The following is a 16,976-nucleotide window of genomic DNA, read 5'->3' as shown; positions in this document are numbered from 1 at the left end:
TGACCCAAGACAGAAGCTGACTGAGTGGTGATCTGCAGCGGGGCGGGGGGGCGAGTGGTCCAAGATCAGACAGGCTTGGATTCCAACTCTGCTTCTTCTCACCTGAACGAACTGTGTAGCTGCTCTAGGCTTCACTGTCCTCATCTGTGAAATAGTAACAGTATATACTTGAGAGAGCATATACTAATAGTAATACTTAACAGTAATACTTGAGAGTTGTTATGAGGACAAAATAACATGTACTAAAAGGTCAAGTGTAATGGCTGTTATGTGCTATTAGAAGAGCTCCAACGGGCTTTCCTGGTGGCTCGGATGGTAAAGAATCTGCCTGCAATGTGGGAGATCCAGGTTCAATCCCCAAGTCAGGAAGATCCCCTGGAGAAGGGAATGGCAACCCATTCCAGTATTCTTGCCTAGGGAATTCCATGAACAGAGGAACCTGGTGGGCTATAGTCCATAGGGTTGCTGAGTCAGACACAACTGACCAACTCTCACTTTCAAATATATAGTAATAGCCTTAATGCTGTATAGTAATACTATTAATACTCAGTGTATATAGACAGTGGGTTTAAGTCAATTTTTTAATTTGTCTTTTTTGTGTTTTACATGTTTTCAGGTTGGGCATATGTTACTTTTATAATTAAGAGAAAAACCAATAAACATTACATGTATACTATTTACCTCCCAAATCCCAAAGTTCTTTTGTTCAGATTTCTTCAGGCATGGGCAGCATTTTAAAAAACAACCCCAAATCTTTGAAATTGAAAACAATACTTTTGAAAAGCAGATAAAAAGTTTTGGGAACTTTGAGAAACCTAAAACACTCTAAACCCTGTTTAGACCCTGAGGTCTGTGGTCCATGGATGCCAACCTCCCAGGCTCCCTCAAAATCTGTGCCCAGTGACTGCATCCCCAGAGGAGGAGGCCTCAGAAGCTGATGCTCGGTCACTGCACAAGGAATAAGGGTCTTCATCCTTCAGTTCAAGCTCCAAAGCCAAGGTGGTTAGAGGGAGACACCAGGATGCCTCCTCTATCCCCCTGCCTCATGGTAGACACCAGCCAGAAGCCCAACCCCTGCCTGTTTGGCAGGTGGGAGGAAAGACACAGACTGAGGTCCTAGGACTTGGGTGGTGGAGCTTGGGGGAACTTGGCAGTGCCCTGCCCAGCATGCCTGACTCTGGCTTTGTCTCTTGCCAACCCTGGTCCTCCATGGACCCAGAGCATCCTATCCCTAAGCCTGAGCTCTGCTGTGGGGTTCCCTGTCTGGCTGCCCCATCCCAGCTTCACAATATTAATAACAGACGAACACTGTCTTTCTAATATGTTTCGATGGACATGAGTTTGAACAACTCCAGGAGGTCGTGAAGGACAGGGAAGCCTGGCTTGCTGCAGTCCATGGTGTCGCAAAGGGTTGGACACGACTGAGCACCTGAACAATGACAACAAATACGTTTCCACTCACCACAGACTAGTGCTCTGCTATGTGCATCCCAAGAATTATCCCATTCAATCTTCATGATACCCTCCCGCAAAGTAAAAATTATCTTGTGAATCCAGATCTGGCTGACTCCAGGTGTGATCCCCTCATGGTTCAGTCACATTTCCTCTGTTACTACCTCAGCCATGCATCACCATGAGCATGCCGTCCTTGGCAATGAACAAATCTCCCGCTCTTTCTAGCCTCTGGCTTCAGAGTCTCAGCCCTACTGCCTACTCTGAGTCTGACATTTCCTTGAGGCCCTGTGTGGTCTGGCCCTTGCCTTCCTTTCTAGATTCATCTCCTGACAGGCTTTCCATAGCTGTCTCTGTTCTATCTCTCCTACTCCCTCTGCCGCGGGGCTTTTGCACATGCTCTCCCTCTGCTCGGCATGTTCAGTCTTCCTTTTGTGTGGTTAATCCCAAGCCTCCCCTCATGTCTCAGTTCACAGGTCTTTTCCTCAAGGAGGGCTTTCCTTTCCTTGTCTCTCAGGTTAGCATCAGTATCTGATGGAGATGTCACAACACTGTATCCCTAACCTCACAGCACCTGCTGCTTTCTTTATACATACATTTTCAGGTTCTTTGTTTAACGTTCTCCCATCACACCCAGGAAGGCAGACAGCAGATCTGTCGTTCTCATTGTGTGTTGCCCACACCTACTGCAGTGCCTAGCAGATAGACTGTTCGTGTTTCCATGAGTGAATGAATGAATGCACTCCCCTCTGCTGAGCTGTCTCCAGGCCTGTCCCCACCCAAGGGCCCAAGGCATCCTTCTTGCTGGGTGTTCTCTTTGTTCTCTGTCTCACCATCTCCAGGTTCTGTCTTTGTTGGTCTCTTTGAATCTGCCTGTCTCTGCAGCTCTGAGATCTCTGTCTTGCTCCACTGAGGGTCCTCTTTGTTCAATGGCTCTGGGGCAAGGTGACATAGCCAGTCAGGGCTGTGAGCAGGCAGGAGGAGATGACACGTTTTCCAAACACTCCCTGACCCTGCTGAGTTCAAACACCCTCCAGGAAGGAGAAATGATAATTGTTCAGAGCCCAAGCTGCCCCCAAGGCCCACACAGACCCTCAGTGGCAACCCTCCTCGGGAGTGTGGGGTCTGATGGGGCTGTGGAGTTATCTCAGGGACCACTCTCACAGGGACCACTCCCCAGGGAGCTCTGAGCTGGGGAGACAGGTGACAGTCCTTGAGATGGTTACGAGGCGTGGGGAAATCCTGTGACTCTCAGACATCCCAAAGCCATGGATGTTCTTTTGACACATTCCCAAATGATTTCACTGACTGTGTGGCAGACATCATTGTGTTTGAAGAAACTGCAGGGTGTTGTGGGAAATGGAACAGTTGCTTGGCAGTGCATCAGGGAATTCTGTTCCTTTCTTTAGTTTCATGGTGTGTGTGTGTGTGTGTGTGTGTGTTTTCTGAAGAAAATTGCATGTGGTTTCTAAGGCAAAAACAGGTCCTCATGGGCCGGAGTGAGAACTTGTCAGTTGAGTCTTTGCGGAGAGATTTAACACTTACTTTTGATTGGGGAAGCCCAGCAACTCTCAGGGACAGCTCTGGACAGTGCTTCGGGAATTAAGTCATTACATGGGGATGACACTGCACTGCGGTCTTTCTATCACTGCCCCATAGAAATACAGTACAAAACCACAGACGTGAGCCTCATAGTAGCTGTAGGTTTTCTAGTGGCTGCATTTGAAACATTTTTCATTGGGGTATAGTTGATTTGCAATGTGTTTTGACACGTTCCCAGATGATTTCATTGACCATGTGGTCTGCTGTACAGAAAAGTGAATCAGTTATACATATACATGTATCCACTCTCTTTTAAAGACATTTATTCATTTATTTATTCTGCTGCACTGGGTTGTAGCCGCGGCATTTGGAATTTTTAGTTGCAGCGTGGAACTCTTAGTTGCAGCATATGGGATCTAGTTCCCTGAGCAGAGAAGGAACCCAGGCCCCCTGCACTGGGAGAGTGGAGTCTTAGACACTGGACCACCAGGGAAGTCCTTATCCCCTGCTGTTGTTTTTCCCATAAGTATTGAGTAGAGTTCTCTGTGTTATACAGTAGATCTTCATTCATTATCTATTTTACATGTTGCAGTGTGTACATGTTTAAAAGTAAAATGAAATGAGTAAAATTAATTTTGCTTCTATATTTTATTCAGTCCAGGATATCAAAATATTATCATCTCAACACGTAATCAGTATACAAAATGTTAATGAGATATTCTACGTTCTGGTTTTTATACCAACCCTTTGGAATCTGGTGTGTGCTTTACACTTGCAGCTTGTGTCCATGTGGACCGGCCGCATTCTAAATGCTCCATAGCCACATGTGGCTGGTGGCTACCATCTTATCATACAGCGCGGTCTCAGGCCTCAAGGGTCGTGGAGCTTTGTTAATAATGAGTTCTGCCTCTGGGATGGTATAGAGGTAACTTGCTGGCTTCTTGTTCTCAGACTGTTCTACTGACTCCTTTAACCCCAGCTGGCTTCCTAGGACCGAGCCCTGCACCTCTTCCTCACTCCCCAGGTCATCGCATCCTGTCTCTTTAAAATCATGAAAAGCAAACGAGAAAGGGAAAGATATAAACATCTGAATGCAGAGTTCCAAAGAATAGCAAGAAGAGATAAGAAAGCCTTCCTCAGCGATCAATGCAAAGAAATAGAGGAAAACACCAGAATGGGAAAGACTAGAGATCTCTTCAAGAAAATCAGAGATACCAAAGGAACATTTCATGCAAAGATGGGCTCGATAAAGGACAGAAATGGTATGGACCTAACAGAAGCAGAAGATATTAAGAAGAGATGGCAAGAATACACAGAAGAACTGTACAAAAAAGATCTTCATGACCCAGATAATCACGATGGTGTGATCACTCACCTAGAGCCAGACATCCTGGAATGTGAAGTCAAGTGGGCCTTAGAAAGCATCACTACAAACAAAGCTAGTGGAGGTGATGGAATTCCAGTTGAGCTATTCCAAATCCTGAAAGATGATGCTGTGAAAGTGCTGCACTCAATATGCCAGCAAATTTGGAAAACTCAGCAGTGGCCACAGGACTGAAAAAGGTCAGTTTTCATTCCAATCCCAAAGAAAGGCAATGCCAAAGAATGCTCAAACTACCGCACAATTGCACTCATCTCACACGCCAGTAAAGTAATGCTTAAAATTCTCCAAGCCAGGCTTCAGCAATATGTGAACTGTGAACTTCCTGATGTTCAAGCTGGTTTTAGAAAAGGCAGAGGAACCAGAGATCAAACTGCGAACATCTGCTGGATCATGGAAAAAGCAAGAGAGTTCCAGAAAAACATCTATTTCTGCTTTATTGACTATGCCAAAGCCTTTGACTGTGTGGACCACAATAAACTGTGGAAAATTCTGAAAGAGATGGGAATACCAGACCACCTGATCTGCCTCTTGAGAAATTTGTATGCAGGTCAGGAAGCAACAGTTAGAACTGGACATGGAACAACAGACTGGTTCCAAATAGGAAAAGGAGTACATCAAGGCTGTATATTGTCACCCTGTTTATTTAACTTCTATGCAGAGTACATCCTGCGAAATGCTGGACTGGAAGAAACACAAGCTGGAATCAAGATTGCCGGGAGAAATATCAATCACCTCAGATATGCAGATGACACCACCCTTATGGCAGAAAGTGAAGAGGAACTGAAGAGCCTCTTGATGAAGGTGAAAGTGGAGAGTGAAAAAGTTGGCTTAAAGCTCAACATTCAGAAAACGAAGATCATGGCATCCGGTCCCATCACTTCATGGGAAGTAGATGGGGAAACAGTGGAAACAGTGTCAGACTTTATTTTCTGGGCTTCAAAATCACTGCAGATGGTGACTGCAGCCATGAAATTAGAAGACATTTACTCCTTGGAAGGAAAGTTATGACCAACCTAGATAGCATGTTCAAAAGCAGAGACATTACTTTGCCAACAAAGGTTCGTCTAGTCAAGGCTATGGTTTTTCCTGTGGTCATGTATGGATGTGAGAGTTGGACTGTGAAGAAGGCTGAGCACCAAAGAATTGATGCTTTTGAACTGTGGTGTTGGAGAAGACTCTTGAGAGTCCCTTGGACTGCAAGGAGATCCAACCAGTCCATTCTGAAGGAGATCAGCCCTGGGATTACTTTGGAAGGAATGATGCTAAAGCTGAAACTCCAGTACTTTGGCCACCTCATGCGAAGAGTTGACTCATTGGAAAAGATTCTGATGCTGGGAGGGATTGGGGGCAGAGGAGAAGGGGACAACAGAGGATGAGATGGCTGGATGGCATCACTGACTCTATGGACGTGAGTCTGAGTGAACTCCGGGAGTTGGTGATGGACAGGGAGGCCTGGCGTGCTGCGATTCATGGGGTCGCAAAGAGTCGGACATGACTGAGGGACTGATCTGATCTGATGGGAGTGATGCCCACGTTTATGCTTCCAGCCCTGAACTCTGGCCTAGGACTGCCCACTGCCCACTTAACAGCTCCCCTGGATGGCCTACAGGCCTCCTAAGGTGAGCATGTTTAATGGAAAACTCACTCCAACTTTCCCCAAGTCAAAGCCTGGTACCATCCCACCCAAGATCACAAAACAGATCATCCTGATCATCTCTTTATCTCATCCCCACCTCCAAATCTCCAGTGAACATGTGCCTTCTCCTTCTAAAGTATCTCTCAGGTCAGTTTCCTTTGCTTATTTCCACCTGATCACCCGAGGACCTAGCCACCATTCCTTCCTACACTCTACATAGTTGCAAGCTGGCCTCTTGCACTCCTTCTCTGTACAAAAGAATATTAATTCTAAAACATAAATCCAAGCACACCTCTCCTCTGCTTGAAATCCTCTGTGTGCTCAGACTAAATTCTGGAGTCCGTACACAGTGCAGGTAACAAAGTCACACGTTACGTTGCCTTTCTCACTCTGCCTCATCTTCCACTCCACCTCTCACTCCCCTCCAACCACCTGGGGCCCCTTTCTGTTCCTGAAACACTCTATGTTTGTCCCAGCCTCTGGATCTTTGAATGTGCTGTTCTCTCCGCTTGCCATGCTCTTCCCATTGCCTTCCACAGCTGGCTCCTTCTTATCCTTGACATCTTGAGACAAATGTGACTTCCTTCAGGGCTCCTCTCTGACTGTCATTTCCAAGCTAGTCCCTCACTCCTTCCCCATTCATGGTCACATCACCATATTTTATATGCTTCAAACTATCTAGGGCCACCTGAAATTTTCTTGCTTGTTTACTGGTTGACATGTGTTTCTCTATTTCTACCTCCTGGAATGTAAGCTCCATGAGAGCAGCGTCCTCTTTACCTTTTTAAGGCCTGCCACTAGTTGTTGAATGAATGAGTGATTCTGCATTTGAATTTCATCTGTGTATGAAATCCCCTTAATTACTGTGTAACCATGAGCAAGGAAGTTATGGAAGCATAAACATGAGGCTCTTGGAGCCTCAGTTTCCTCATCTGTAAAATGGAGAGAATGATAGTAATAACAGGTGTATTAGTCAGCTCTGTGGCAATAACAATAACCCCCAAATCTCATGGCTTATGGGTTATAGTAACAAACATTTATTTCTTGTTCCCGTTACACAAAAGCTGCAGCTCACCTGCCCTTGACCAGACTCACCTGGGCTTTGTGTATCTTTTTGTCCTAACTCCAAAGCTAAAGAAACAACCGTTATCTAGACTCTGCTGTTCTCCTTGGTAGAGGCAGGATGAAGAGCCTGTAGAAGATGTTCTTCAGAGCTCTTCTTGGAACTAGAACATGGTCCCACCCACCTAGATTCCATTGGTCAAGGCAAGTCTCATGGCCAAGCCCAAAGTCAACAGGGAGAAGTTGTGTAATCCTCTTGTAAAGGAGAGGAGTGAAGAGTTGAGGGCCATGCCAATATTCAATGGCTAACATTCATATATTGCTCACTATGGGCTGGGCTCGGGTTCAGTCCCTGGGTCAGAAAGATGCTGGAGAAAGAAATGGCAACCCACTCCACTATTTTTGCCTGAGAAATCCCATGGACAGAGGAGCCTGGTAGGCTATAGTCCAGGGGGTCACAAAGAGTTGGACATGACTGAACAATTGTGTGCTGGGCTCTATTCCAAGCATTGAGGTATATACTTCTTTTGCTATTACACAGATGAGGAAACAGAGACACACAGGTTAAACAGCTTGCCAAGGTCACAAGCAAGTAAGTTTCTCATCAGCATTGCCTTGGCTCTACATCATTGCCTGTTCCCTGGTTCATAGAAATTGTTGGCCTTGGTGATTAATATGTTCAGCCCCAGTGGACATTCTCTCTGATCTTCCCCTGCTAGTATTCAGTAGCGATTCTTTCTAGAAAGTTCCCTTCTTCATGCCAAGAAGGATTTCTCCTGAAAATACCCACCCTTGCCTGGCCCATGTGATGCCAAACATTCACTAGGAGCTAGGATGGGAAACGGAGAAGTCGATGGCACCCCACTCCAGTACTCTTGCCTGGAAAATCCCATGGATGGAGGAGCCTGGTAGGCTGCAGTCCATGGCGTCGCGAAGAGTCGGACACAACTGAGCGACTTCACTTTTACTTTTCACTTTCATGCATTGGAGAAGGAAATGGCAACCCACTCCAGTGTTCTTGTCTGGAGAATCCCAGGGACGGAGGAGCCTGGTGGGCTGCCATCTATGGGGTTGCACAGAGTCGGACATGACTGAAGCGACTTAGCAGCAGCAGCAGGATAGGAAAGGCAGAAGAGTTGACAGTGACCTCTGGGTATATCCATGTACTCACAGAGGCTCTTATACCCAGATGTCCTTCTGCACAATGGGATGTTCCCTTGGAGCCCAAAGGTGGCCTTTACTCACTATGCTGCTAGGCAAACTTCAGTCACTCCTCGTCTGGCCCCAAAGGTTATATTTCCCAATGACCTGAAAACCTCACCCTCTTTTAGGGAGAAAAGACTCATACTTAGGAAGCGCCTCATGTTCAACCTCCTCCCCAGTTCTCCAGACAATCCAACAGATAGGTACCCATTCACCCCCACTGAAGAGGAAACTGAGGCTTAGTGAAGTGAAGCAACTTACTCAAGGTCATAAGCCAAAAAAAATGACAAAGCCAGGAATAAAACCCAGATATAAGGCTCAGGTTCCAAAGCTGGTGCTCTTCCTAAGGACAGCGTAGCTTTTGTCATTGACAAGGAATAAACACAATCCCCCTTTCCTGGTGAGATCTTCCATGGAGACTCAATGAGCCACACAATATTACGTTTATTGTATTCCTTCCCAATGTCAATGCACATGCTTTGCCTTTGGGCACAGATGCAGAGATGAGACTGTTTATTCACTTGGTCTCTCACAGTTTGGTGATTAATTCACTCTCCCATTCACTTATTCACATGTTCACTAACTCCCCCTGGAGTTAGGCCATTCAATTGATTTATCCATTCATCGACTGATTTATCCATGTATCCACTCATTCTGTGAATCCTGTCCATATATGCTTTACCATCTAGGTTGTGGTAAAGAAATTCAAGTTTCCAGAGAGGGAGACCTGGGTCAAGTCCAAATTGAAGCATTCCAGGTGTGAATCAGCACTGAAAGGGGCAGGGAGGAGGCCTGATCCCAGGGAGGGCAGCTCCAAAAGGGCAGCACACGGTAGAGGTGGGAGGAAGTGGTCCAGCCACAAGCCATGATGCATGAGAAAGGAAGATTTGTGGGGCGCAGGGTGGGGAAAGCTCCCTCCTGGATCTAGAGAATTTGGAGGGCTGAACCCTTCAGTACCCTCAGACCTTGGCACAGAGAAAAGGATGAGGGTCCTCCTCAGGGGCTACCCAGGAAGCCAGAGGAGCTGGATGATCCACAGCTGCTCCAGCCATCAGCCATAGAGTGATGGGAAGCTATTGTCTCCCCTGCGCTAGCTGGCAGCATAGAGAGCTCTCATCACTCTCTGGTTGGCCTCTATTTTTTTTCCAGCTGTACCCTGCAACATGCGAAACTTCCCTCACCAGGGATCGAACCTGTGTCCCTTGCACTGGAAGTGCAGAGTCTTAACCACTGGACCACCAGGGAAGTCCTGGTTGGCTTCTCTTAACCAAAGTTTACTATAAGCAGCTAGAATGGAACTAGGATAGGGCAGAAGCTGAAAAGACCATGTCTGCATCAACCTCAAAGATTCAGATAAAATGTTGTTAAAAGAAAAAAAAAAATGTTAACACATCAACCAGATGTGTCTGCACCAAGCCCACCATCTATAGGTCCGGACACATTAGCATGGCCTACCAAATCTTTCCTTTCCTGCCCAGATGTTTGGTGTCGCAGACACCCAGCCAGAGACAGAGAGCGGGGGTGGGGGGGGGTGGTGGTGCGGGGCTGGAGAAGAGGAACAGAAGGGCGAGAGGAGGGAGGAAGGAAACGTTTGCCAAATGATTAAAAAATTAAAGGGATTTTTATGCAGAGAAAATATTTAGCTTGGCATTGTCTTCTCAACCAAACGTTGGCTTCCGAGAGAAAACACTGGTCTTGGCAGCAAACGTTTGCTAAATGGAAACAATTGTCGCCTTCCCAGCAGCCATAGAAAATGCTTTTGTTTGGGCTCCCGGTGCCTGGGCCAAAAACAGCATCTTCAGAAGCTGCCCCCAATTTCTGAGAGGCCACGGGAAGGAAGGGGATGCGCCAGAAGTCCATTGTCCCCCTAGCATCTGCTAGTCTCACAGGTGATGCTGTGCAGAAGGGCTGCATCCCTCTCCAGGGTCCCCGGGGGGTGGGGGCTGAGAGGAGGCAGGTGAGAAGCAGGGAGGGAGGGCAGAGAGGGAGAGGGTGAGGGGAAAGGCAGACCGTTGCAGCTGCATGTAAAGTGCTTCAACACAGACAGGATGGTGGAACCGCTCAATGGAATTCTACAACAATGGCATCCTCAGGGTGGTGGTGACCTCCCCGCTACTTGTCCCCAAACCTGGCTCCACCTGAAAGAGCCTTTTGATAGAAACAAGAGAGAACAGCCATGGTTGTCGGAGCTTTGTCTTGCAGAATCCTCACCTGCAAACAAGGTACTGGCAGAATCCTCATTTTTATAAGATTTGAAACCGAGGCTTAGAGAGGGTAAAAGCTTAGTCCAAATCACAGACCCTAGGGAACAAGATTATAAGCCTGGAAACAGGAGGCCAAGGGCTTACCCTTTAGGCAAAGAAGACCCACGGACTCAGAGTCTCCAGGGTGGGACTGGGAACCGGCATTGCTGAGTGTAGCTAGTCACTGACCCAGCACGGGGGAAGTTTGTGGTTGCTGTTCAGCTGCTCAGTTGTGTCCAACTCTTTGTGACCCCATGGACTGCAGCACACCGGGCTTCCCTGTCCTTCACCTTCTCCTAGAACTCGCTTAAACTCATGTCCATTGAGTCGGTGATGCCATCCAACCATCTCATCCCCTGTCATCCCCTCCTCCTCCTGCCTTCAGTCTTTCCCAGCATCAGGGTCTTTTCCAATGAGTCAGCTCTTCGCATCAGGTGGCCAGAAGATTAGAACTTCAACTTCAGCATTAGTCCTTCCAGTGAATATTCAGGGTTGATTTCCTTTAGGATTGACTGTCCTTGCTGTTTGATCTCCTTGCAGTCCAAGGGACTGTCAAGAGTCTTCTCAAGCACCACAACTCGAAAACATCAGTTCTTTGGTGCTCTGCCTTCTTTATAGTCCAGTTCTCACATCTATACATGACTACTGCCATCTCTCAACCATGCCCTGTGGAGCCTGGGGTCCCCTGCCCCTGGGGATTCTACTCCTGCTGACTACGATCAATTCCCACAAGAGCACTGGTCTCCTGCAGTAGATCTCACAAGCAGGGTGGATCACTGTCTCTACAAGATCCCTCTGAAAATGTGCACACAGTTAGGGAAACACTTCAGTTCCTCCTCTTTGGTCATACATAGGCAATTTTCTCAGACTGGCAAGCTGACACTCTTGTTCTTTGTATATTCATTCATTCATTCAACATTGCCTGTGGCCAGGCTCTGTATTAGGCACTAAGAAATTGAGTTGCCCAGGAAATGATCCCTGCCTTCTTGATGCCTGGAGGTCCCATGGGACATGATCGACGGAGGCACGGTAAGTCTGGACCAGGGCTCTTTTCCCACCACTTCCTCCCTACTTTTCCCCTGACCATCTGCTTGGACACCCCACTGTCATCTCACCTTAACCATCCAAAGCAGAGCTCCTGCTCTTCACTGTGCCACCCACAGGTTTGCCATCTCGCTGTATGACAACGTATCCTTCCAGGGGATCAGGACAAAAGCCTGGTGTCACTGCTGACACCTCGCTCACACCCCAGTCTGTGAGTAGCCCTGTCAGCTCTTCCTTCAAAGTACGCTCGGAACTGAACCACTTCTCATCACCTCCACTGCTACCAGCTTCACCCAGGTCACTGCTGATTACTGCCCAGGTGTCGTCTTAGCTTCCTTACCTGTCTGTCAGACCGGCAAGCTCACACCTCTGTCTGTCTCAGCCCTTAGCTCACCTCCTCCTCTCCCCAGCTCCTCTCCATCCAGGCAGTCCCACAACACACCTGTGATTGCTATTCCCCTTAGACAGTGCTTCTGCATGTGCTCATGGCTCACTCTCTCACCTCCTTCAGACCTTTACTCAAATGTCACCTTCTCAACAAGGTGAGAAGGCCTTTCCTGGACTTTATTTAAAACTGCAGCCTGCCGCTTATCCTTACCCCTGGTCCCCTGTCTCCACTGACAACACTTAACACCACCCGTATAACACACTAGGTCTTTTCTTTTGTAATCATCTGTCTCCTTGCCTGCCTGCCTCCCACCAAGAAGACAAGCGCCACAAAGACAAGCATCTTTGCTCCCTTTGTTCACTGCTTTGTTTTCAGCATCTAGGACAGTGCCTGGCACACTGTAGGCGCTTAGCAAATACATTTGATTGAATGAATGAACGGAAGAGAAGCCACTGATGTGGCTGGAGCAGGGGTCATGGGAATTCTAAGACCTCTGAGCCTGCAGAAACCAGAATTGACAGAAAGTTCCCTTCAGCCCATCATAGGCAGAAAGGTGCAGCAAAGGAAGTCAGAAAGTTGCTAAGAGCATGAGGAGGGCAAGGACCAAAAGCAGACACAGAAAGAGCCATTTCTCCCTCTGCTCTTTGCTGAATGTTCAGCATCTTCTCCTCTGCGCTGGGATCTTGGGATGCAGCAGTGAATCCAAGAATTCTGGCTCCTCATCTCCGAGGTCCCCTCTTTTCACGGCTCTGTTTCCTCAGCACTCACTCCAGGCAGAGCTCAAAGAGATGCCCAGAGGAAGTGATGGCAGAAGGGAGGGGCAGTAGGAAAGAGCCAAAGTGAGACCCGGGGACATCCTGACAACACTGGCACCTTCGAGGGGAGCCCACATGTTTTGTCCCTCAGCACAGAATCATATTCATCAGAAGCTTTTGTTCGTGAAACACTGTTTTGCCATGACCCACATTTAGTGATTTTTTACAGTTTTGGTTTAATAATTACAGTGCAACAAGCAACCATTAACCCACTACTCAAAGCCCCAAATTAGAATTCACATCTACCTATGCGTTTTCCCTAATCCTATGGTTCTGCCCTCTGCCCCTTCTTTAGGTAATTACTACAATGGGTAATTTTCCCTCCCTACCCTCCCTCCCTCCCTCCTTCCTTTCTTAATTCTAACACATGACATATGCCTAAGCAATTAGCATTGGATTTTTCATTATAAGCGGGGCAGCAAATGGTATGCAGTCTTCTGAGATGTGGTTTTTCACTGCACAATCTGTGACCGGGATTTATCCAGGTCACTGTGTGTGGCTACAGTTCATTCCTTCTTCATTGCTCTACATCATTCTATAGTGTGAGCTTCACCACAGTTTATTTAGCCATCCTTCCAGCATTGGACTTTTGGGCTGTTTCCAGATCTCAGTGTCTTTTATGTTTACTTTTATGAATACTGCTGCTACGAGCCGCCGTGTATGTGTCTCCCGGGGCACAGGTGCAAGGGTTTCTGAGCGTATATACCTGGGAGTGGAATTGCTGGGGCAGAGGGTATTTGAATTGCTCAATTTTACAAAACAGTGTCAAACTGTTTTCCAGAGGAGTTGTGCCCATGCATCCTTCTAGCAGTGTTGGAAGGACCATGCTCTTCCACATGTGCTACTGTTAGGCAGCTTGAGTTTTACCAGTTGAATGGGAATAACTGGTATCACATGGTGGTCTTTCCTCAAATTCTTCACAGCTCCTCCCACCTTCATGGTTCTGCTACCAATCTAGGGGGGAAGGGGGCTTCTCCTAAACAAGAATTGCAAACTCAGCCATCAATTCTTGAGCCCAGATGGGTCCAATGTCCCCCAACCCTACTGCAGGCTGCCATGAAGAACATCCCTCAACAACTGGCCCTACGAGGCCTTTCTTTCTCTCTTCCTCTCCTGGACCCACACGCAGGCCTTCTCTTCTGTTCATCCGCACGCCCTCCTCAAACCAAATAAACATTTCAGGGAAATGGGCCAAAGCACCTATTTCAGAAAGAGCACATGCTCCCGTGTCATCTACATGCCATCTAAACAGCATCACCCGGGGACAGATCCATTTGTTTGGCTTTTGCTGCATCTCTTCTCCCAATCTGCCCAGCCTTCCTCAGCCCTTTCTGCTCACTCACTTGCCAGGTCGCTGAACCCAGCCTGACCAGACCTGGCTGGGTGGAGGTGGGGACCCAGGCCAGGGCTCTGCTCAGCCGGGTCTAACGTGCCTGCCCTGCATCTCAGCCAGCTTCTTGGGATGCTTCTGCCCCTGCCCAGGAGCTGAACTCCCCCCGTCCCTCTGGCTGTGCACTGGGCCCACCCTAGACACTCGGACCAGCACAGGTGGGAGCACACGCCTGGTGTCCTGACGCCCACGCCCACAACAGCCTCCACAGTGTGGCATTCTCCCCGGGCACCGGGCCTCCCGGATATGCGCCACTGCCTTTGTCCCCACCGTCTGCTCTTACCTCTGCCCCGTCCTCTCCTCTCGCCACCTCCGGCACACGTGTGGCCTCGCTCAGCTGGTCACAGCGCAGAGGCCTCCATCACTGTCTGCAGAGGGAGCTGAGCCAGCCATGGGCGCGGGCACTCCTGCTGGCTTGGCACGGAAGGCTCATTAGTCAGGCTGCCACAGACGTCTCCAGGTTCATTTCCTACTTCCACCTTTGGCTCCTCTCCCAGTCCCCACCTCCCTGTCAAGTCAAGGATTCTTCCTCTGAACTCTCTCAATCAAGAAGAAATGAGAGCACTTGAACTTGGGACTCCAAGTTCACTATTCAGGTTTAGGTCTCTGCTCTTGGCGCAAACATTTCAACCTCATTGCTCTCGTGAACTCTCCCACGATTGCTGAGGCACCTGTTAGGTGCCCAGTAAATATTTGTTGAATGAATGAATGAGTTGTTTTCCTCCCCTTTCCTGGGAACGTGGTCCCCAAGGAGTTTCTCCTAAACTGCTCCATATGTTATGCCCACTCCTTGAGGCTTCCTCTCTGATCATCCAGCATCAGATCCTCCAGCTGCCTCCCTCTCCCTTTTCTGAGCATTGTCTCCCCAGCTCGGCCTGAGCTGCTGGGTCAGGAAAGGCAGGACTGCTCAGTGCTCCTGTGCGTGGGCTTTGCTGTCAGGAGCCAGGCGGCATAAGTCAGGATCAGACATGTAATGTGAGTGATGCATTTGCATCCCCTTCTCTGACATGCCTTCCTCCTGCTCCATCACTCTGCCTCTAAACTGCGCGTAATTGCTCAATCTAATTTAACAGACGTGCCGAATGGCTGAGTCTAGTGAACTCTGCTCAGCCTCCCCAGGGGCAGGTGTGATGGACATGTTTGGAGCCTCCTGCATACTGTGTGGACCCTGGGGGAGGGAGGCAGCCAGAGAGAGGCTGTCGCAGAGGCTCCTGCCCAGGTCAGAGCTGTCTCAACTGAGACTCAGCTCACTATGGCCAGGAGACAGGCGTGGACCTGGCCCTGTTAGGCTGTCCCTCTGTGGACCTGCAGGTCTCTGGAATAGCTTGGTCCTGTCCCCCATGAGCCCCATTAGCTGTAGGCTCAGCTCAGCCAGTCTTCCCTCCAGGACAGGGGCACTGCCATGCCTCTCCAGATCCTCTCTTCTCTGAGAATCCATCCGAGCCCATCCCCCTCAGGACACACCTCCTGCTTCCCCGGCCACTGGCCTTCTTCACACTATGACCCTAATGGACCTGGAGGTCAGGGCCGCTCCTAGATTCCTGGCAATTCCTGGACACTGGTTCTCAGGATCATCTCCTCCCAACTTCCTCCTGGACTCCGATTCTCCCAGGCATTCCTCTATGGGAACCACAGGCTTCTCCCTCCTGACACTGAGCAGAGCCCCTTCTGCTGGTTTCCTCTGAGCCCCGCCAACATGAAGCCTCCGACTCTTCTGGGGTTTGGGAGGTGTGTGGGGAGACTGACATGTGGCCAGCGGAGTGCAGGTTGGAAGTCTGCTGGGCCACGTGTCCCCAGACAGCAGGGCCCCCCCTCCCCGCTCCCCGCCCCCCCCCACCACGACCTTCCTTTTTTCACCCTACAGCGGAGAGGGAGGTCCAGACCCTCCCTGACTGGAGAAAGAAAGCCTCCAGGCCCCAGGGAGCTTTGGCGGGTCTCCGTGGCCAGCGGGACGCTGGTGTAATCTCCAAAGAAAGGACGAGGAGAGTGAATTACAGGGCCCAGCCCCGCCCCCTCCGCGGAGCTCCAGATCGACTTCTCACACAGCCCAGGAAGGCAGACGCTGCCGCGGAAAAGACTTAACATCAAGGACTCTTAAGACCCCAGCCTCCCTTCGCTTGTCCTCACGCTCCAGAATCCTTTCAAAGCTATGCAGTCGGAGGAGGCCACGGATTAGGCTCCCAAATGTTCAGAGAACTGAATGAAGGATTAGTTTACTTAACGGCCATTGACTTTAATGATCCCGGGCTCCGGGATCACGGAGCTTGCGGGTGCTCTGGAGCACATGCTATATCCTCTGTGTGTTGGCGTGTGCGTGCGTGTGTGCCACGTGCAGAAGGTGGATGTGCACAGACCTGGTAGCTACGGTGGGCACTCCTCTCAGGTCCATGAGCATGCAGGCGAATGTGTGTGTGTGTGTGAGTGTGCATACCCGTCCGTGTGCGGTGCCCCTCCCTGCATGCCCTGTTCATGTGGGCTTCTCTTTACCGAGGTGAGCCTCATGCGTGTGGCTCCATGTGCCCCTGTGTACTGCCTGTATGTTTACACAGGTGCGTGTGTGGGTGTGTTTGTCCACACGGGTACATGGGCCTCAGAGTATGTGTGCACTTTGTAGCCTGTCGATGTGTGTTTGATGCACACGCTCGTATGTGTGTAGGTCTCTACATATATGTGCATTGATGAGCATCCACATGAACATTGATGCCATCTTTTGATTCTTTAACTGTCCCAAATTCTTTCCACCCTCAAGGCCTCCACGTGTGTGCTCCCATGCTGGAGACGCTTTCCCTGCTGTTTACCTCTTTATCCAACTCAAAG

Source organism: Bubalus bubalis, chromosome 6, assembly GCF_019923935.1.
Source record: "Bubalus bubalis isolate 160015118507 breed Murrah chromosome 6, NDDB_SH_1, whole genome shotgun sequence".
In the NCBI taxonomy this organism is placed as follows: domain Eukaryota; kingdom Metazoa; phylum Chordata; class Mammalia; order Artiodactyla; family Bovidae; genus Bubalus; species Bubalus bubalis.
Note: the sequence above shows the minus strand (reverse complement) of the source record.